The sequence below is a fragment of the Phyllostomus hastatus genome, unplaced genomic scaffold, assembly GCF_019186645.2.
Source record: "Phyllostomus hastatus isolate PE091 unplaced genomic scaffold, TTU_PhHast_1.1 phas_contig_137, whole genome shotgun sequence".
Taxonomy (NCBI): Eukaryota; Metazoa; Chordata; class Mammalia; order Chiroptera; family Phyllostomidae; genus Phyllostomus; species Phyllostomus hastatus.
This window is the reverse complement of record NW_025333583.1, coordinates 19,814,913-19,838,436: the sequence shown is the minus strand read 5'-3', so window position 1 is coordinate 19,838,436 and position 23,524 is coordinate 19,814,913. Positions and strand designations below refer to the sequence as shown.

General features: G+C 39.7%; 1 pseudogene; it reads left to right on the top strand.

Moving 5' to 3' along the window:
• The first annotated feature begins 1,444 nt into the window (after window positions 1-1,444).
• Window positions 1,445-23,046, top strand: LOC123827964 (annotated as a pseudogene).
• The last annotated feature ends 478 nt before the right edge of the window (window positions 23,047-23,524 follow it).

Below are 23,524 nucleotides of genomic sequence, written 5' to 3'. Positions count from 1 at the left end.
AGGTTAATTTGGTTGTAATACTTAGAGTGAATCGGAGGTCAGTCCGGAGAAGGGGGTGAGTGTGAAGGCTGGAACTGAATCTACCAAGCAGGGTCTAGAGGAAGACTTGGGGCTCAGAGTCTGTGGAGTGCTCAGGGTCTCCAGTGTAGTAACCTTGCTGTCAGGGGGCCCTCGGCTTCCCAGTTAGTGCCAAGATGATTCTGTTCACAGAGTTTTGCAGGCAGCTCTTGCCTCATATGTCCCAGGGCCATGTGAGTGTCCTGTGAGTGTTATTGGAGGCTCAGGAAAGGACTGCTTTGAGTTGTCAGTGGGAAGCACCTGGTTTTGCAAATCGAAGACAAAAATAGAAACTGACATGTAGGCCTGGTCATTTGACTTCTGACTGGTTAAAGAGGTGTGAGGATAACCCAGAAGAGAGCAGGATACTAGGCCTGGGTGGTTGTACCGTGGTATTAGTGGGCTTCCTGGGTGATGAGGTCAAGGTGTAAGGAGGCTCACTGATGCCCCTTAAGTTTTAAAAGTCCTTCATAGGCTCAGAGGGAGTTGCTCATATTGTAGCCACAAACTTGATGAAAACCTTTTAATCCAATCTGGCTGGATCCTTATTTTGACAGAAGAAACTCTAAGTGTTGCATTTAGGAATGTGTACTGGGTTTTTAGTGGCCACACAGTGGTTCATGGCTCCCCTAAGGAAAACCTTTCACTTCCAGGTAGTGAGTAATGCCTTAAAGCCCTCCCTTGCTAATAAATCAAGATCTGCCCCCTAGAAGATTCTTCTTAAGAGCTCTTCCCTGGGGGCTGCCTGAGGCAGTGGGAAAGAGCACTGACCTGGCAGGAGGGTCTGAGTCCCACTCCCACTCTGTAGCTGTGCCCATGAGGAAGCACTCTGTCCACCTGGGGCCCAGCTTTCTCACAGTAAGGAGGAGGAGCTGATGTTCCTTCTACGGCTGTGGGGCAAGGGGACTGTGAGGCTCTGATTTCCAGAAGGGAAGGTCTGTACTGGAAGCCCATAGGCCGAGAACACAGGACAAAGCACATGGACATATGAAGAGTGACTGCTATGTCTTCTGTTCCTTGGGCTTTCCCTATTCCAAGGGCATGGCAGCACTTGAATGGTGAGTGGTCTCTCAGAACTGACCTATTCCAAAAACCCAGGTAGGGGGAGTAGACATACTTCAAAACAGCGAGACACCAAACACTGGGGATCCCTGCAGGGAGCCCCGAAGGTCTGAAGGCCCAGAGTAACAGCAAACATGAATGTCCATAGACTCGATCTGGACCTGAGCTTTCTAGGGGGTAGCAGTAGATCTTGTCCTGGCTTCCTCGGTAGGACAAGACTGAGGTTGCTCAGTGGGGTGGAACATGCAGGGACAAAGGACAATGGCAGGTCCCTGTGCGCACACTGTGCCTGCTCCTGAGGGAACTCTTCTGCACGTGCACCAGGATGGCCCCAGGCCCTGTCAGCCCTATGGCCAGTGCCTGCAGTGAAATCTTACTCACTCTCATTCTTGTTACTGAAAGTATGCCTAATTTAGAAGGAGACCTCACTGAAACCTGACTTCATATTGTACTCCCAAAGCTGTTGTGTTAAGTAAATCAGAAAAAAATCATGTCCTTCTCTTTTACTTGGCATTGATACATCTACATCAGAGTTCATAATTTTACTTCAAAGGCAATCAATGAGGAATCACGGAGGTGAAGGATTCTTCTGAATTCTCAAAGAAACAAATATTTTAAAGAGTAGTACATTTTATAGCCAGATATTTTTCTATATTCAGAATACTGAATTTCCCAGAATGTCTGGGGATTCATTGTATAAGTGCATACATGATTGAATAGATAGCGCTGACCACTGTGGCTCAGTTGGCTGGGTGATGTCCCACAGAGTGAAAGGCTACCAGTTTGATTCCCAGTCAGAGTACATGCCTGGGCTGTGGGTTCAGTCCCTGGTCTAGGTGCATATAAGAGGCAACCAATTGATATTTCTCTCCCTCTCATTCTCCCTCCCTTCCTCTTTCCCTACAAATAAATAAATAAAAGCTTTAAAAATAATGTAAAAAGATTTCTGAGATATATTTTATCTCCATAGGAGGGTAAACATTTTTATGCATTTGGAAGTATTTAAAAACAAGATTACCTTAATAGTGCAAAAACATTTATTATAGGAGGTATCAAAAGAACATAACACTTAGAATCAATTGTGTAGTATGTGAGCACGTAACATGACACTTTTGTAAATGCATACCTGTTGAAGTTTGCATTTAATTCACTTCTGAATTCTTGACAAATCCCACTTTGTACTGTGTACATGGTATATCCTTGTTAAATTTTTGTTGGATTAATTCTTAAAAGTGAATAATCTGAACTACGTATTTGAATATCTGCAAAGTTACCTTAACAGAAATAGGAGCCTTATTCAAAACAGACTAAGAGAAGGCCCAAGGGAACACAGATTTTCAGTTTGTGGTTTGAAATGTTCACAGTTCATTGGCACCCATTGCTTGCTCTCTGCACACTTCCACATTCAGTGCCGTACTGCCCATCACTCTGATCTGTTTTCTTCTTCACTTCACTGAACATGCAGCTGTATGGGCTGGGCTGTTGAAGCCCGTATAGGTGGCCCACTTTCTGTGGTGGGCCCAAAAAGAAGGAGATATCACCACTTGCCCTAGTCTCCCCAGAGGTGGGAACATTCTTGTTATCAGTGAGATGACGACACCTCAATTCTTGTCTTCTTGAAAGAAGAATTTCAGTCAGGAGACAGAGTGCAGCAAGGTAGGCAAGAACGTATGGGCAGTGCGGAAAAACACTCAGAAGGACTGAGTGGGCACCTCAGAGTGCCAGGGCCCCCATCAGTCGCAAAGTTCTTCCTAGGCTTCTCCAGCTTCTGCTTTTTTCAGCTCCCCTCTCTCACTTACTTGTCTGCACACATGCTTTGTGGCTGGAACTTGTGACCTATGTGGCTGAACAGTGTCCTGAGATTGAATCAGAGATTTGGTGACAAGCCTGAGTTTGGTGAGGACTGTTCCAGCTTATAGATTTACCTTAGTCCCTGTAGACGTGCAGGAACACACGAGGAAAATCTATTACCCTTCCCTTCCTTTGCCTGCCCAGCTCCTGTCTAACTAGCTCCCTATCTCAACACTCTCAGGATTTGTTGAAATTCTTAGCTGTGGGCAACGCAAACAAACTCCAGCTGACTTAACCTTGTTTATTAAAATGACAGTGGGTTGCTCATAGGGTTGCCAGGAGAGCTGGAAAAGCAGGCGTGGAGCCCCAGCAGCAGGGCACACATAATACCTGCAATTATGCCACACAGTAAGCTGGTGAGAATGCCACTGCCACTGCCCTTGCCAGATGCCACTCTCTTTCTCTCACTCAGCGTGGCTTCTGCTCTGGGTGCAGGATGGGGAAAACAGGAAAACACTGCTGCCATGGAAACATGATCTTGCTGCCGCTGCTGCCACCTTTAGTGAAGGCTACAGAATTGCTGCTTCTTTGTGTCACTAGCAACAGATTCAAACACCAGAATGAGTGCTTCTGATTGGTGGATCCCATATTTCATGGCCATAACTACCTGCAAAGGATGCTGGGAAAGGTAGTATCTGGTGTTTTCTAGTGAAAATTGGGCTCTGCCTCTCATGAAGACTCAGAAGAAAGACAATGCTTCAGACGGAGGCAGGTTGTTCAAATTGTTGGTAGGCAGCCAAGAGGAATGATGACGATCGTGTTATGAAGTTAACTACACCAACCTTCCAGAAAGAAGATAAAATCCTTGATGTGCCAAGATAGCTGAAAACCATACCAAACCAACACAAAACAAAAACTGCCAATAGTAACCATGATGTGGGGAGATACTGTATTCCTTTATTGTTTACCTTGAAAATCCTTGCTACTATGAGAACTATTTCAAATGTAATTATTTAAAGTTTAGACTAGGAACTTTCACCTTCATTCAAATATCTTCCTTAAAGTAATTTTGCTTTTTATTTTCTCATGTAGAAGCCTATATAATTAGTGTGCTATTGGAATGGGTTATTTTTTCATTCATGAAGATCTTTAATTGGTACATCTAGGTTATGTTTCCAGAAACAAACTGGAGCGTGTCAGTCCCTAATGCCTTTGTGGGGATAATCAGTTTTTCCTCAACCCAATTTAGACAACACCTCTGGTGTTCATAAGAAATCAGAAATAGCGCCAAACAGGGGCTCTTTTACTTAGATTAGGATAAGAAAGTATCATATCTCACTAGCTTTGTACTGTGTCACTTTGTCACCAAAAGGTTTCCAGTTTATTTCTTTTCACTCGTACACACGAGTGAAATCTCAGAGGACAGGGAGTGTGGCATACGGGTAAGAAAAGGAAAGGGCGACATGGTGGGAAGAGTGAGAAGCCAGGGGGCTCCCTACATTGTGTTGGACAAGCCATTTTATCCTCCAGAGAGCACCCTCCTGGCCTAAACCTGCTGATATTGCTCCAGTCGTTTTAGATAGTTCCATATAGTCCAACACGGTTGCAACAAATGAATTAGAGATTGTTCTGATACAATTTTCACCATTTTTTCACAATAGCAAGTCTCGACCAAAGTAGCACAGAGAGTAAGTCAATGAGTAAGAGAAAAGTATTCACTCAACTTACATCATTATTTAATTAACTAGTCAATGAATCAATTAACTCTATAATCATTTACTAAGATGCTAGTATGTACAAGTGCCACACTGAGGGCTTTACATTTATCATATCACTAACAATCCCTCTAACAACACTGTCCTATGAAGTAGATCTGATTTATTCGCTCATTTGAGAGAGAAGAGAACTGGGGCTCAGAGAGCAAAGAGACAGAAGGAGAATTTGAATCTGAATCATTCTGACTCCCAAATCTCTGATTCTACTCACTGTCTCTCATGATTTTTGGTTCTCTGGGTAGGGAAGTGACTGAAAGACAGTGTCTACCCTCAGTGGTGGCTGGATATTATAAAAGAAAAGAGACTTCACCATATTGTGTAATCCATCCTATAATATTATCAAAAACAGGAGCCCAAAGGAGAGATTTCTAACCTGGCCTGAGGTCTGAATGGGAAAGAATTCATGAAGCCTTTTTGTAAGAGGTAAAACTTGAGCTCAGTGATAAAGGATGCCCAGGATGTTTCTGTACACAGAAAGAGCATGTGTACAGGCATGGGGGTGTGAGAGCCTGCTGGCATGGCTGGTGTGTTCAGTGTGTATGTTTGTGTTTGTGTGTGTAGAGAAGGAGGGGGTAGAGAGACAGAGAGAAAGTGGAGAGAGAGTCTGACGAAAACAAGGCTAGAAAAATGTGCAAAGGTAGTATGGAAGAAGAAAAGGCTGCAGATTTAAGGGTCATTTACAGAGTAGATTTAATAGGACTTGGTGACTGATTTGATATGGAAATGAGGGATCTATTAATTTTTTAAAAACAATGTATTTTATAGAGCAGTTTAAAGTTTACAGTGTATTTGAAGTATAGATATTCCCCATATATGCCTCCCCCACCTACACATAACATCCCTGTTATCAACACTCCCACAAGTGTGGTGCATTGATTACAACTGATGAACCTACACTGACACATCATCATCATCTCAAGCCTGTGATTTATAATAGGGTTCACTCTTGGTGGTGCATACATTATGGGTTTAAACAAATGCATAAGGACATGTAACCATCATTACAGTATTATACAGAACATTTGAGTGCCTTAAACATCCCCTGTGATCCATTTGTTCATTCCTACTGCCCTCCTCCTCCAACCCCTGAAAACCATCGATCTTTTTTCTGTCTGCATTGTTTTGCTTTTCCCCAAATGTCATACATGCAGTTGGAATTATCCAGTATGTAGTCTTTTGGGATTGGCTTCTTTCACTTAATAATATACATTTAAGTTTCCTCCATGCCTTTTAATAGCATGATAGCTCATTTCTTTTTAGTGCTGAATAATATTCCATTGTCTGTATGTACCAGAGTTTATTCATCTACTCACTTACTTGGGGTTGTCTTGGTTGTTTCCAAGTTTAGATAATTCTGAATAAAGCTGCTATAAACATCCATGTTCAGGTTTTTGTGCAGATATAAAGTTTCCAACTCCTCTGGGTAAATGCCGAGAAGTGTGATTGATTATTGGATCATGTATTAAAGATACATTTAGTTTTAAAAGAAACCACCAAACTTTCTTCCAAAATGGCTGTACAATACTGCATTCCTACCAGCAACGAATTAGAATTTCTGTTGCTCAACATCTTCACCAGCATGTGGTGTTATCAGAGTTGTGGATTTTGGCAATTTTAATAGATGTGTAGTATTATTTCATTGAAATGTTAATTTGATGACACAATGTGGACAATCTTTTTATATGCTTATTTACCATCTGTACATCTTCTTTGGTAACATACCTGTGAAAGGTTTTGGCCCATTTTTAAATTGGGTTGTTTATTTTCTCATTGTTGACTTTTAAGAGTTTTTTGCATATTTTGGATAACAGTCCCTTACCAGATGTATCTTTTGCAAATATTTTCTCCCAGTCTGTGATTTGTCTTCTCCTTCTCTTGACATTGCATTTCACAGAGCAGAAGTTTTTAATTTTAATAAAGTCTAGTTTATCAATTATTTCTTTCATGGATTGTAGCTTTAGTATTGTATCTAAAAAGTTATTGCAATGCCCAAATTTGCCTAGGTTTTTTCCTGTGTTATCTTCTATGTGATTTATTTATTTATTTACTTATTTATATTGTTTTTCTATTACAGTTGTCCCAATTTCCTTCCATTGCTCTTCCTTGCCTGGCCCATCCTCAGCTTTCAGGGTCAATCCCCACCTTGTTGTCCATGGGTCATTTATACCTGTTCCTTGATCAGACCCTTCCGCTTCTTTTCCCCCTTATTTGCCTCCTCCACCCACTCTGGTCACTGTCAGACTGTTCCCTGTTTGCATGCCTCTGGTTCTATTTTGCTCATTTGTTTGTTTTGTTCATTAGGTTCCTCTTATAGGTGAGATAATATGGCATTTGTCTTTCACTGACTGGCTTATTTCACTTAGCATAATACTCTCCAGTTCCATCCATGCTATCACGAAAGGAAGGAGTTCCTTCCTTCTTTCTGCTGCATAGTATTCCAGTGTGTAAAGGTACCACAGTTTTTTGATCCACTTGTTTACTGCTGGGCACTTAGGCTGTGTCCAGCACTTGGCTATTGTAAGTAATGCTGTTATGAATGTAGGGGTGTGTAGGTTCTTTTCAATTGGTATTTTGGGATACTTAGGGTATAATTCCAGCAGTGGAATCACTGGATCGAAAGGCAGTTCCATTTTTAGGTTTTGAGGAAATTCCATACTGTTTTCCACATAATGTATACAGACATATAGAGGGCCCATAATGTATACAGCACCAAGAGTGGTTGCACCAGTCTGCATTCCCACCAAAAGGGTTCCCTTTCTCCCATATCCTTGGCAGCATTTGATGTTTGTTGATTTGTTAATGGTGGCCATTCTGGCCAGCGTGATGTGGTATCTCTTTGTGGTTTTAATTGTCATCTCTCAGATGGCTAGTGATGTTGAGCATCCTTTCATATGCCTATGGGCACTCTGTATGTCCTCCTTGGAGAAGTGTCGGTTCAGGTCTTTTGTCTATTTGTAAATTGGATTGTTTGCCTTCCTGGTGTTGAGTCATATGAGTTCTTTATCTATTTTGGAGATCAAACCCTTGTCTGAGGTATCATTGGCAAATATATTTTCCCATACAGCTTTTAATTTGAGAAGCTTTTGAATTTGAGGCAGTCCCATTTGTTTGTTCTTTCCTTTATCTTTCTTGCACTAGAGGATAGATATATTGGCAAAAATATTGCTGTGTGGGATGTCTGAAGTTTTTCTGCCTATATTTTCCTGTAGGACTTTTATGGTGTCATGATTTATACTTAAGTCTTTTATCCCTTTTGAATTTATTCTGGTGTATGGTGTAATTTGGAACTCTAGCTTTCTTTTTTTGCATGTACCATTTCAGTTCTCCCAACACCATTTGTTGAAGACACTATTTTTACTTCCTTTTATGCTCCTGGCTCCTTTGTCAAATATTCATTGACCACAGGGACATGGGTTTATTTCTGGGCTCTCTGTTCTGTTCCATTGATCTATGTGTCTATTCTTATGCCAGTACTAGAGTGTTTTGATTACAGTGGCCTTGCAATATAGTTTGATATCAGACATTGTGAGTTCTCTGCTTTGTTCTTCTTTCTCAAGATTGCTGAGGCTATTCTTGGTTGATTTTTATTCCATATAAATTTTTGAAATACTTGTTCTAAATCTCTGAAACATGTCATTGGTATTTTAATAAGGATTACATTGTATGTATAGATTGCTTTGGGTAGTATGGACATTTTAATAATGTTAATTCTTCCAATCATGAACACGGTATATGTTTCCATTTATTTGCATCTTCCTTAATTTCGTTTTTATGTAGTTTTCCAAGGACAGTTCTTTTACCTCCTTGGTTAAGTTTATTCCTAGGTAGTTTATTTTTCTTGTTGCTATATTAAATGGGATTTTTTCCTAGTTTCTATTTCTGATATTTAATTGCTAGTGTACAAAAATGCCTTTGATTTCTGAATATTGACTCTGTATCCTGCTATTTTTCCAAATTCAATTATTAGGTGGGGTAGTTTTTTGGTAGAGCCTATAGGGTTTTCTATGCACACTATCATGTCATCTGCAAATAATGACAGTTTTACTTCCTCCTTTCCAATTTGAATGTCTTTTATTTCTTTTTGTTGTTTGATCACTGTGGCTAGAACTTCCAATACTATGTTGAATAAAATTGGTGAAAGCAGATACCCTTGTCTTGTTCCTGATCTTAGGGGGACAGCTCAGGACTGCCTTCACTCTGTCCCATAGGTTTTGGGCTGTTGTGTTCATTGTCATTTGTCCAGAAACTTTTTGATTTCTTCCTTGATCTCATTGTTAACACACTCATTATTTAATAGCATATAATTTAGTCTCCATGAATTTGAATGTTTTTGAGTTTTTTCCTTGAGGTTGGTTTTTAGTGTTAAGCCATCGTGATCCAGGAAGGTGCTTGATATTACTTCAATTTTCTTGAATTTTCTGAGACTTGTTTGTGTCCTACCATGTGGTCTGCCTTTGAAAATGTTCCATGTGTGTTTGAAAAGAATGTATATTTTGCTTCTTTGGGGTGAAAATTTCTGTATATATCAATTACATCCATTTGATCTAGAGTGTTGTTCAATGCTACAATATCCTTGTTGATTCTTTGCTTGGAAGATCTATCCATTGTTAACAATGGGGTGTTAAAATCCCCTAGGATGAGTGTGTTCTGTCAATATTTATCTCGAAGTCCTCCAAGATTTTCTTTATATATTTGGCTGTTCCTATGTTGGGTGCATATATGTTTACAAGGGTTATATGTTATTGATGGATAACATATTACGTATTATGTTTAGTATTAACATATTAAGTATTATGTAGCATCCTCCTTTGTCTCTTTTTATAGCTTTTTTTTGAAATTTATTTTGTCTAAGTATTGCTATCCCAGGTTTTTTCATGTCTGTTTGATTGAAATATTTTTTTTTCTGTCCCTTTACTTTCAGTCTGTGTAAATCTTCTGTTCTGAGGTGGGTCTCTTGTATACAGCCTATATGCAGGTCATGTTTTCTTATCCATTCAGTCACCCTATGTCTTTTGACTGGAGCATTTAATCCATTTACATTTAAGGTTATTATTGACAGGTACTTCAATTCATTGCCATTTTTTCCCTTTATACCTGTGTTCCTCTTTCCCTCTCTATTTTCTTCATCTTCTTATTTATGTATTTATTTATTTATTTGAGAGGGAAGGGAGGGAGAAAGAGAGAGAGAGAGAGAGAAACATCAATGTGCGGTTGCTGGGGGTCATGGCCTGCAACCCAGGCATGTACCCTGACTGGGAATCGAACCTGCGACACTTTGGTTCGTAGCCCATGCTCAGTCCACTGAGCTACACCAGCCAGGTTCTTCATCTTCTTAAAGCAGCCTCTTTAGCAACTCTTGCAATGCTGGTTTAGTGTGGGTGTATTCTTTTAGCCTTTTTTTTTTTTGTTGTCGGAGAGACTTCTATTTTACCCTCCATTTAAATGAAAACCTTGCTAGGTAGAGTAGTCTTAGTCACAGGCATTGCTTTTCATACTTGGAATATTTCTTGCTATTGCCTTTTGGTTTGTAGTGTTTCTGTTGAGTTATCAGCTGATAGCCTTATTGGAGCTCTCTTGTATGTTACTAGTTGCTTCTCCCTTGCTGCCTTTGAAATTCTCTCTTTGTCCTTAAATTTTGCCATTTAAATTATGATGTGTCTTGGAATAGGTCTCTTTGGGTTCATCCTGATTGGGACCCTATGTTCTTCCTGGACTCAGGTGACTTTTTCTCTCATCAAATTAGGGAATTTTTCTGTCATTACTTTTTCAAACAGGTTTTCTATCCCTTGCTCCTCCTCTTTTTCTTCTGGTATCCCGGTGATAAAGATATTATTACCTTTCATGTTGCCCTGCAGCTCCCTTAAACACTCTCCTTTCTTTTTGAGTCTTTTTTTGTTTTGTTTTGTTGCTCTTTCTGGGAATTTTTTTCTACCCTGTCCTCCAGCTCACTGATTTGATCCTCTGCTTCATCTAGCTTGATTTTAATTCCTTTTAAAGGAATTCCTTTTCCTTTTACTATGTTCTTCACTTCAGATATTGTATTCTTCATTTCCTCCTGCCTCTTATTGATAGTTTCTATGTCCTTTTTCATGCTGGTGTAGTTTGCAGTAAGTTCCTTGTAGCTTCCCTGGAGTTCTTTGTAGTTCTTATGGAGCTCATTGAGCATCCTTATAACCATTATTAGAACTCAGTGTCTGATAAATTGTTTGCCTCTATTTCATTTAACACTCTTTCTGGGGATTGCTATTTTCCTTTCAATTGGGAGTTGTTTCTTTGTTTATTTTTTTATCATAAATAAAAAAGGGAGGGAATAAGGTAGAATAGAGTAAGAGAAGGAAAATGTATAAATTAAGTTTAAACAGAAATTTAAAAAATACATATAGTAAAAGAGAGAGAAAAAATAGGAACCAAATTGGGGAAACAAGATACATCACAGCACTATAAACAACAAATAAGCAAAGATTAATATAGGTGGGATGGGAGTAAGAGGGAAGAAAGAAAAGCTTAAGGGATGTCTAGAGGGAAAAGAAGTGATTTTTAAAGGATAGAGAGAGAAGGAATACTAAGGGTGATGAATGAAAACCAGGCTAAGACAGGGAAAAATTAAAATTTAAAAGAAAAAAAAGAAAGGGCAGGGGTCAGTAAAAATGGAGTCAGAGAGGGGAATGGTAAAATTTGATATTTGGAATACAAAAATAGTGAAGATCTAGAAATTGTTTTGAGAGGCTGGAAGGGGGAGAAATAGTAAGAGGTGAGGAATGGAAACAAGTCATAGCAAGAGGAAATAAAATTTAAAATGACAATTAAGAAAGGAAAGAAGAAGATAAAATGGAGTAAGAGGAGTGAGGAGCAAAATATGAGATTTGAAATAAACTATAATATAAAAACTAGTGACCTAATAGGCACAAACTTGAAGAACAAGAAATGAATGTTAAAAAGCTATGCAGGAGAGAAAATAATGCAAACATGAAGAAGGCTGTGGTGAAATTTATCTCAGTAGAATCTAGTGTTTACCACTGTCTTCTTTTTCTGGGTCTGCCTCTGTCAGATGGTGTCCCAATCTGGCCCTAGGCCGCGTGTTTGAGACTATCAGGGACCCACAGTCTGTGGTTGACTCCTTCAGTTGTTAATCTAGTCATTCTGTAATCAGCAGTCAGGTTAAAGTGCCACAGGGTGGGGCAGGGCAATTCCTCTGGGTGGCGCTATTGCTTCCCCTCAAGTTGATGCCACTTGGAGGGGATTGCTCTCCCTGAGCAAGGTGGCTCAGCACAAGGATACTGGAGGCTGCTCCCTCAGTTTTCTCCCGGAAGCCACCATCCCCAGACTTTCCTCAAGCACCTCTAGTTCATTCTGCCCTCACCCCCTTTGGGTAAGTGGCTGCAAATGAAATTTTGTGCATTTGCCCTTTATGAGGCTCTCTGTGTCTCCAGCTGTCTCTCTCTGGCAGACAGAATCTCCGCCATTTTTCACAGCTGGGTGTTATCTGGATTCCTTTCCAGCTCTGGCGTGTAGGTTGAAGAGCCCAACTTGGAGTTTAGACTCCACACTTCTCAGGGGGAACACCGTGGCCCCTGAAATTTCCCTCTGGCACTTCAGCTGTCACCTGTGGGAGCCCAGAAAGCCCTCTTGTGTCTCTTCCTCACTCCATATCAGTTATGCTGTGGTGAAGTGATTTCTTCTGTTCGTCTGTGGTTATAAGGCTTCTCACCAGCAATTGTTAAGTTAGTTATTCCAGATGATTTCTCTACAATTTAGTTGTAATTCTGGATTGGTCCTTGCAGCAGGTTAGTCTAGCTTCCACTTACTTTCCTGCCATCTTGAATCTTCTATGTGTTTTACAGTTTTAAATTTTTCATTTGGCTTTATGATCCATTTTGAGTTAATTTTTGTGAAGAATGCAAGGTCTGTGTCTAGATTATTATTATTATTTTTTGCACATGGATGTCTAGTTGTTCCAGTACCATTTGTTGAGAAGACCATCTTTGCTCCATTGTATTGTTTTTGCTCATTTGTCAAAGATCAATGAACTATGTGTCTGTTTTGGGGTTTAACTTTTGTTTTATTTATAATAATTAATAAGTGCCTGCTTTAAGCCAGGCACTATAAAAATGCTGGAAACATAGGGGACAAGAGAAGAGATGTCACCCTTGTTCTCCTGGTTTGTACACTGTGTGAAGAGGAAATGATCGAAGATTTCTGGTTAGATCCAGGTATCTAGTTTAGATGGTGGAACAGAAAACCCAGAAGAAGCAGTAGATTAACATGGAAATTTGCTTAGTTTTGCAGGACTGTACTTGATGATTCTGTGGGGCATTATATAAGATGGACAACAGGGTATACAGATGTGGAGCTAGGAGCAAAATCTGAGCTTGAAACAGATATGGGCATCATCTGCATGGGTAGGGTAGTGAAAACCAAATTTGTGGGTGTGATTATTCAGAGAATGTGTATTGGAGTTGGGAAAGAAAAGAAATCAGAAAATGGAACCTTTTTTAGAGGAAGAGGGATGGAAAGGATTGCAGAGAAATTGCAAAGAAGTGGTCAGAGATGTAGGGTAGAACCATGAAAGAGTCATGTTATAGAAGCCAAGTGGTATGGACTGAATTATGCCCTCCTTAACCAATTCATGTGTTGAAGCCCTAACTCCCAATGTGATTGCATTTAGAGATAGAAACTTTAGGGAGGTAATTAAGATTAAATGAGGTCATAAGAATAGGACCTTAATTCTTTACGTCTGGTGTCCTCATAAGAGGAGGAAGGGACACCAGAGATCTCTTTCTCATTCTCCTCATGCACAGAGAAAATGTTATGTGAGGACACAGAGATGGCACTGTCTGCAAGTCAAAAGGAGAGTCCAAAATCAGAAATCCACCCTTTCAACACCTTGATCTTGGACACATAGCCTCTAGAGGAAATAAATTTCCGTTTTTTTTAGCCACTCAAACTATTGTGTTTTGTTATGGAAATCCGAGCAGATTAATGCCCCAAGTGAGGAGAGAGTTTCAAGAACTGTTTAAAGAAAGACAAATATCAACAAAAATAAGGGTTGACATATATTCTCTGAATTTGGTGATCCTGTGACCTTAGCAAGAGCAAGGAGGTGCCAAGGCTGGAAGTCATACTGCAGTGAGTTTAAGGATTGCATGAGCAGGAAGACAGACCACATTTTTCACATGCAAGCATTGCCTCCAGGAATTTAGTAGCTTCTATTATCTGTGTTTATAATCCCAGGTAATCTCTTTGTTTGGACTACCCCAGGCACAAGCACAGTATCTGGCACATAGCAGGTTCACAATAACACTGCTGAAGGGCCTTACTCTGCTATGCACTCATTTAGGTATAGAGTTAGGTCAACTTTACTTGACCAGTGAGGCAGCCTTATACAGTTCAATAGTATGAGCGACATTTATTTAGTGCTTTCTAGGTGCCAGGCATTGTGCTAAACTCTTTATATATATTTTCTCATGTAATTTTCATAGCAACCTTATGAATTAAGGCAGTAGTATTATTATGCTAATTTTTCTTTTGGAGAAACTGAGCTATAGTTTCAAATACAGGTAATCTGACTCCAGAGCTCAAACCCCTAACTGCCATGCCCCGTGGCTCCTGTTCTTCCATCGTATACTAACGGTGGACACAGACACCAAGATCTTCCCTGTGGAGACTTGAGAAACTAACTTGAGTTCTCTGGGCCACAGTATCCTAACATGCAACCTGTGGACTTCAGAGCAGAAGATCCTCTCAGGTGCTTTCTGCCTCTGATCTGTGGTTTGTATTAAATTACACTCTAGTTACGTGGCCTGGCTTTAACCTCTACAGACAAGTCAACCAGAAGTTGTCAGTCAGGACCATGAGAAGGTCCTGTATTGGGTGTCTTGTAGATGACACACTACTCCCTAGTCATGTAGTGACTGTGCAGAACCCACCAACAGTTGATGGGTGACTGAGAGGTTTGATACAGGTTCCATTCTAGATGGGGTGGCTGTAGGGTGGGAAGAGGCACCTGCCTCTGCCCAATGTTGCTATTTCCGTTTACTGGCTTGGTTGTGAGATGTGTGGCTGAGGATCAGCAATGAAATATTTTACTGAGGAGAGTAATCAGCTTGGTCACCACCATAGTTATTGAAGGGTTTAACAATGCTGAAGCTGCTATGGGATATACAAGGGCATATTTTTGTTGCAGGGTCCCTGTCTATGTAAAAATTTGATAAGAACATATCACAGACATTCATAGATCCATGTGAGGCTTATGTTATTTATCAATGAAGATTTAGAAGAGTAGGTAGAGAAGAGGTACGTATGTATTTATTTATTGTCTAATTAGTGCACATGAGGATCCCTGTTCAGGTCTGGGAACCATCTCTTTATGGTCTTTATTGTCAAATGCTCTACTCCTGACTACTTTTGTATCTTCTATGAGGAAAAGGTAGCAACACTGGTATTCCTCACAGTGCCATGTCTATTCAGAGCCTGTTTGCATAGATCTTTCAGCCTCTGCAGTAGCACAATTCCATTTATTTAATACTGATTACAGCATTACTCATGGTCCTGCATCATCCATCATGCTGCCTATAAATATTGGCTTCTAGTTACTGGTTCAAAAGTTGTTACTATACCTCACTGAGGATGACTACAAATGCAAGTCATACTCAGAGTATGCAGGAAAATGTGAATGATAATTTGGTTTTTGGCCATGTTCAGAATTTTATAGTGCAAGGCAGAATAGCACATCTTCCAATCATGTCTTCTTTTGAACTTTTTAGGTCATTGTCACTGCCTTGTTAGAATGTGATCTCCTTCAACAGTGATTGCATCTCTGTGTTCCATAGGCCACCCAAGCTGGGAGGAGAGGTGAAGTTCTTGTGGGCAAATAGAGAGGAGTGGTCTCATTCATGTAAGAAATGTGTTTGCCGTGTCAGGCACAGCTTAACACTGACCCAGGAGACTGGATATCACCACCTTGATCGGAGACAAAGGATGACATCACTTGGAATTGCCTGTTGGTGGTGAAAGTGCAAGTGGTGTGGGTGGGGGTTGCACAAGATAAAACACACCTGCCCCCACTCCTGCTTCCCTTGGTGCTGTAACCGGAAGCAGCACTTTGGTCAGAATGTGAACAGGTAGCAGCCTGTGCATGGGCCTGTACACGTGGTTCAAACCCTAGGTCATTGTGGTCTGTATTTGTTTTCTATTGCTGCCATAACAAATTATCATGTATTTAGTGGAGTAAAACAACACTCATTTATCATGTCACAGTCATATGGCTCAGAAGTACAGGCAAATATGGCTTAGTTGGTTCTCTGTCACAGATTTCACAGATCCAAAATCGAGGTGCGAGCAGGGCTGAGTTCCTTTCTGGAAACTCCGGAGATGAGTCCACTTACAAGCTCATTCAGATTGTTGGCAAAATTCAGTTCCATGCAGTCATAGGAATGAGATTCCCATTTCCTTGCTGGCTGCTGACCAGGTATCATCCTCAGCTTCTAGAAGTCACACACATTACTCGGCTCATGGCCCCTTTTATCCATCAGCAAAGCTAGCATACCAGATTGAGTTCTCATCTTTCTAATCTCTTTGATTTTCCCTTCTGCACCATTTCTCTTCTGCTTCCAGTGGGAGAAAGCTCTCTGCTTGTTAGGGCTCATGTGATTAGATTGGGCCCACCTGGATAATCTAGGCTACTCTCCCTCATTAAGGTCTGTACCTTAATTATATCTGCAAAGTTTCTTCTGCTATGTAACATAACAGAATTAAGGGTTCTATGGATTGGATAGTGAACATCCTGGGGAAGCATTATTCTGCTTAGATGAGGATTGCTCCTAGTCCTAGGTGCTGCTTTTATCCTGAACTTATCCTGTATTTGATACAAGTGAGCTTTACCCCCAAATCAGCATGTCAGCTCCATTCCGCCAGTCCAATACTGTGTGAACCCATGAAAGAGGAGGGAAAATCCACCTACCAGGCCATCCTATTGGGATGAGGCCTGGCCATGGCGCCTGGGACTGCCACATGGGTATAATTCCAGGGCTCTTTTGGACCAAGACCACGTGGTCCAATCCTCATGTGGGTAGAGGGGTGGGGTAGAGGATTAGAAAGTTGTAGAACATCCCCAATAGGAGAAATAGAAACTGGGGCCAATAGATTTTTATCTGGGCCCCTGCCTGGATGGTACTGATGATTCTGGGTGTTCCTAGGCAATGGAGGAGGACTCAAGGAAGGCATTCCAAAGTGTAGGGTAGGTGGGCCAGGGTAGAGGCTCTGCTTGCCTGGAGTCTAAGGACAAAGCAAGACTACTTCTAAAATGAAGCTGATGGGAGCTTAACTTTCTTACTCATGATGTAATATCTCTACATAGTGAAGCTCAATATCCTGTTGGGGTTTGCCCTGATCAGGCAGAGGTGTGTGACAGAGAGCACAGAGGCCTTCATTTCAGCCAGTCTGGATCCAAGTCTTGGATATGCTCCACATTTGCTGGAATTGCTTGGACAAGTTACTTAATGACATGGAGCCCTCAGTGTCTTCACTTGCATAGTAAACTGAAGTCAATAATAGTGAACACTGGCACTCAAAGGATGACAGATATCACAATTACTTTACACCCACATTGCCCATTATTTCTACTTTTTGATATTATGATGATAAGGTGAGATGCGTATATAAAAATACCTGGAATGTAATAAGAACTCCATAAAATTTTACAATAAGCATTAATTGTAATGCTTACAGCATTACAGCAGTATGGGGATGGTAAATATTTGACAACTGGCTCTCTGAGGGAGGAGAGTAGGTGCACTTGCAACATTTGACAACTTTTCCTGGTGTATATCCTTCCACCTTGGCTTATTTCAAGCTACCAGCATGGTGTCACTGAAGGGGGAGTTGTGAAGAGAAGTGGGCAGATCTTTGAGGCAGGTGGGAGCCAGCTCCAGTACCTGCTGGTTGTGCTGTTATTATGGGCTGGAGACACTTTGATAAATACAATGGGGCTTGTTCTCTCAGCACACTTTTCCCTTTCCTCAACCAAGGGTGTGAGCCTTCAAAATACTTTGTAAATAAAATGTAGTCCTAGATAGAGAAGTATGAACCCAATAACCTCTCAAGGTGTCTTTCAGCCCTAGGCTGAATCGGGAGAGGAAGTGTCATTTCTGGCTTTGGTGCAAGCCAGCAGTCTTGTTTCCATAGAGCTGTGTGGGGTATGATTAAGGTCAGAAATGCTGCTCCTCTCATTGGTTTGGGGTTTGATGTTGGTGGAGACATTTCATTTCCTGGAGGCCCACTCAGCAATGTTAAGAGGGGAAGGTGCTGGCTCATCTATTTATTATCATGAAGACCGAATGACCTGGTGAGAGCCAGTCATTTCCCAATTGTATGAGGTCAACCTCCTAGCCACACCCACATTTCATTCTCCCAGGGCACTTCGGCAATACTGGTGATTCCATTATGACTAGCATCTTGATATTCTTAATAGGAAAGAATTGAACTGTTCTCAAATTGGGGAGAATGTTTTTTGAAGGTTGTAGCATGTTGAAAAAAATCTGTGTAGAATAATTGGAAATGTGTAAACTGGTAAAACTAGAGAGCAAGGAGTAGGTTGTCTCTACCTCATCATCTTGAGTCACTGATCTCATGTACTGTAAGTTGCTTTATATCATTTCTCAGAAGCCAGTATCTTTTCTCTGGTTAAGTTTCCATATATGGTGACATTAAGGGGAAAGAAGCAAAATGCAAGCACTATTGTTACTAGTGTTTAAAAAGGACCATTAAAAATAAAGTTGATATTTGCCTGCTTAATACTGTACCCAATTGGAATTTAATATAAAAGCTGGGATCCTGATGGCTTGGTGTGTGTGTGTGTGTGTGTGTGTGTGTGTGTGTGTGTGTAAACTTACAATAAAAGTTATTGGGGGTGTTTAAGATTACTTTATTTGTTCATTTTTTAACCATATTTGGAAAATTAAAATGTGTGTTTAATGTGAGTTTGAGCTAAATACTCAAGTTTTGGAATAAAGGACAAACCCTCAGAATTTCAGAATGTCTCTGCAATATAAACAGAAAGAACAAATCAAGACTCAAGGATAGGAGAAAGGAGAAAAACAACCGTAGTTTATTTTTGGAGCAGCCCGGGTATGGGTGGGAGTGCTTTCATTTCACTAACCTATGGGTGCCAGGTAGTTTGTTTCTAAGTTTTTCCATTTTAGACAACTCTAATTGATTTCTCATGTGTCAGGGATTTAGCATTGTGAGTTAGTTTCCACAATATGTCTTATATTTATTATAGAATAATATATCATTTTCCTGGCTGGAGCTTTTGGGTTCAATATAGCATATGTGTAATAAGAATCAGATCAACATTTTGTTCCAATTAAAACAAATCTCATCCACTTTTCTGTTATTGCTTGAAGTCTTAAGATAATCCTGATATAATTATACCATTACAATAAAAAGCAAAATTTATCTAATTCTTTTTGTATAGATATTGTTATTCTTTGTTGCTGATATGAATCATTAAGGATGAAGTTACATTCCAGAATTTGGACTAGATTGACAACAGGACACAGGAAAACATGGAATTATGGAGTCAGTGAATAGTATAAATTCAACTGAGAGCAACTAAGTTAAAATGCCATAATGTCATTTTATTTTTTTCCTTTTAAAAAAATTTTATTGTTTTTATTGTTGTTCAAATGCAGTTGTCTCTATTTTCATTCCACCATGCCCCCTAACCCCACCCATCCCTACCTCTCCCCCTCGAACCTAGCCCCTTCGGCTTTGTCCATGTGTCCTTTATACATGTTCCTTGATGGACCTTTCCTTATTATCCCCTGTTATCCTTCTCCCTCTTCCCCTCTAGTTACTGTCAGTTTGTTCTTTATTTCAATGTCTCTGGTTGTATTTTGCTTGGTTGTTTGTTTTGTTGATTAGGTTCCACTTCTAGGTGAGATCATATGGTATTTGTCTTTCATCACCTGGATTATTTCGATTAACATAATGCTCTCCAGTTCCATCCATGGTGCAGCCACTGTGGAAAACAGTATGGAATTTCCTCAGAAAGCTAAAAATTGAACTGTCTTTTTACCAGCAATCCCACTGATGGGATTATACCCTAAGAATCCTGAAATACCAACTCAAAAGAATCTATGCACCCCAGTGTTCATAGCAGCATAATTTATAATAGCCAAATGCTGGAAGCAACCAAAATGTCATTTTAAGAGTATACTGTGATAGCCTGGAATGCTAGGGTAAAGTGCCTGTATTTGAAAATCATCAATAATTTCCTTTTGCCTGAAAAGTTACAAGGAGGGAAAAGGTGGTAGTGATGGTGTGATAGAATCAAAAGTCTATTTTTTTATATATATATAGAGGTATATACAAAGTGGATTCGAACAATCAGGTAATAAAGACATGAGTTAGATCATCAAATGAAATACAGGACTACCAGTTATACATAAATTTCAGATAAACAACAAATATTTTTTTAAACTATAAGTATGTCCCATGTAATATTTGGTAAATATTTATGGCATATTTACACTAAAAATTATTTGTAGTTCATCTAAGATTCATATTTATTTGAGTATCCTGTATATTTATTCATTAGATCTGGCACCCTGTTTAGGAAGCTACAGCCATAATCCAAATAAGAGCTAACAAAGGCCAACCAGGGCACTACAAGAGGAAACTGATAGAAGGGTGTGGATGTGAAAGAACTGAGAACATAAAATTAATAGGACATGACACTTGATAAAAGGAAATGATGTGGCTTGAAGTACTATAATGTGGTACTTCACAGAAATGAGCCACAACCTAATAGACTAATTTTTAATAGATATTTCAAGGAAAAACATCAGCTAACTTGACAGAGTCCTGATTCTGTGAACTGATAGTCTTGATGAATACATTAAAAGACATCATTGCAATTTTAAATTAAATCAAGCTAAAAAATTTAATAAAAGTTACATTCTTTGAAGACTACCATTTTCACAAATGTATTGTGAAGCTAAATATTTTACTAATGACTCTAGAGATGTAAGTCTGCTTTTTTATAACCCAGGTAAACAAATACTCATGGATTTTATTTTCCCAAGCCAGTTAAAGCTGTACCCAAATCAAACAACAGCTGTGTGTTTCATTTCTGCTGAGAAAACAGTTCATTTGAAAATGAACCTGTTATTGAACAGAGAGCCCAGAAATAAACCCAAGTCTCTATGGTCAATTAATATTTGACAAAGGAGGCAGCAACATAAAATAGAGTAAAAATAGCCTGTTCAACAAATGGTGTTGGGAGAACTGGACAGCTACATGCAAAAAAATGAAATTCGAGCACCAACTTACACCATACACAAAAATAAATTCAAAGTGGATAAAAGATTTAAATATAAGCCATGACACTATTAAAGTCCTAGAGAGGAACATAGGCAGGAAAATCTCAGATATTTAATGCAGCAACATTTTTACTGATATGTCCCCCAGAGCAAGGGACATAAAGGAAAGAATAAACAAATGGGATCTCATCAAAATAAAAAGGTTCTGCATGGCTAAAGAAGACAGTATTAAAATAAAAAGAGAACCAACTGTATGGGAAAACGTATTTGCTAATGATACCTCAGACAAAGGTTTAATATACAAAATATAGAAAGAACTTACACAACTCCACTCTAAGACAAGCAACACAATTAAAAAATAGGCAAAGAACTTGAACAGACACTTCTCCAAGGAGGACATACAGAGGATCCAGAGACACATGAAAAGATGCTCAATATCGCTAGCTGTCAGAGAGATGCAAATTAAAACCTCAGTGAGATACCACTTCTCACCAGTCAGAATGGCCATCATAAACAAAGCAACAAACAACAAGTGTTGGAGAGGTTGTGGAGAAAAAGAGACCCTAGTGCACTCTTGGTGGGATTGCAGACTGGTACAACCACTATGGAAAACAGTATGGAACTTCCTCAGGAAACTAAAAATGGAACTGCCTTTTGACCCAGCAATTCCACTGCTAGGATTATACCCTAAGAGCCCTGAAACACCAATCCAAAAGAACCTATGCACCCCAATGTTCATAGCAGCACAATTTACAATAGCCAAGTATTGGAAGCAACCTAGGTGCACATCACTAAATGAATGGATCAAAAAACTATGGTACATTTACACAATGGAATTCTATGCAGCAGAAAGAAAGAAGGCGCTCCTACCCTTTGCAACAGCATGGATGGAACTGGAAAGCATTATGCTAAGTGAAATAAGCCAGGCAGTGAAAGACAAATACCATATGATCTCACCTTTAACAGGAATCTAAACAACAAAACAAACAAACAAAATATAACCAAAGACACTGAAATAGAGAACAGGCTGACAGTGTCCAGAGGGGAGAGGGGAGGGAATTTCAGGGAAATTTCAGGGGAAAAGGGGAAGGGTTTATAGGAACAAGTATAAAGGACACATGGACAAAAACTAGGCGGGGTGGAAGTGGGAGAGAGGTGGGGTGGGCTGGGTGGGTGGGCTGGGATGGGAGTAAAAGATAGAAAATTGTACTTGAACAACAATTAAAATAAAATTTTAGAAAAGAAGAAAATGAACCTGTTATCAACTGGGCAAAATAACTTGTGCCTCATATAAATCAGTTGGATTAAAGGGTGTTTCACAAAATTCTGCATTAAAATTATTAGGTGGAGACTGTCTTCAGCTGGCATGCCCTGCTGGCTCCACTAGGGCAACTCACAGCCCTGGCGTTATGATTAGTGATGATGACCAGGTTATGGTCTAGATTTATTCTGTATACCTAATTATTACACTGAGGGTTTGGAAAAGGTGTTGATTCCTCATGGGCTATTTATAGGCAGGACCGAATGGCTTGCTGGAGACATGACAAAGGAGATGGGAGCCATCACATCATAGCCCTCTGTGTGCTCAAGGTGGGCTGTAAATTATTTGCTGACCTGCTGGATCACATCAAAGCACTGAACAGAAATAGTGATAGATCCATTCCTGTGACTGCAGATTTTATCAGACTGAAGAGCTACTGTAATGACAATTGACAAGGGACATAAAAGTAATTGGTGGAGATGATCTCTCAACTTTAACTGGAAAGAAAGTCTTGATTATTGAAGTTATAATTGCCTCTGATAAAATGATGCAAACCTTGCTTTCCTTGTTTCAGCAGCATAATCTGAAGATGGTCAAGGTTGCAAGCTTGCTGGTTAAAAGGACCCCTTAAAGTGTTGCATACAGACCAGACTTTGTTGGACTTGAAATTCCAGACAAGTTTGTTGTAGGATATGCCCTTGACTACAATGAGTACTTCAGGGATCTGAATCACATTGGTGTTGTTAGTGAAACTGGAAAAGCAAAGAACAAAGCCTAAAATGAGAGTTCAAGATGAGTTTGGAAACATCTGGAATCCTATTGAAATCACCAGTAAAGTTATCAAGTGTTTAGGTTCTGTGCTTAGAACCTAAATACATGCAATACATGCAAATACATGCAAATACATGCAAATACACGCAATAAGCTTAGTAGAGCTTATTGCATGTATCTTCTGAGAATTTTATCTGTTTTGTATTTTAGACATGTCCATTGCTGCATTCTTCAACTCTTTATTCTCACTATGAGCCCCCAAACTATCAGTTCCCTATGGGTGGATTGTTATTTGACTTGTGAATGAAAAATCTCTTAAACCACACCACTATTGAATGAAAATAGTGAAATTGTATCTGTAAGAAACATTTAAAAAGAAGATATATTCATTTTTAATTTTTATATGTTCAGAAAAATACAGAAGTGATTGAATATTGGTAATTATACCACTGTGTATTTAGAAAGGTAAAAAGCAGTCAGATTTT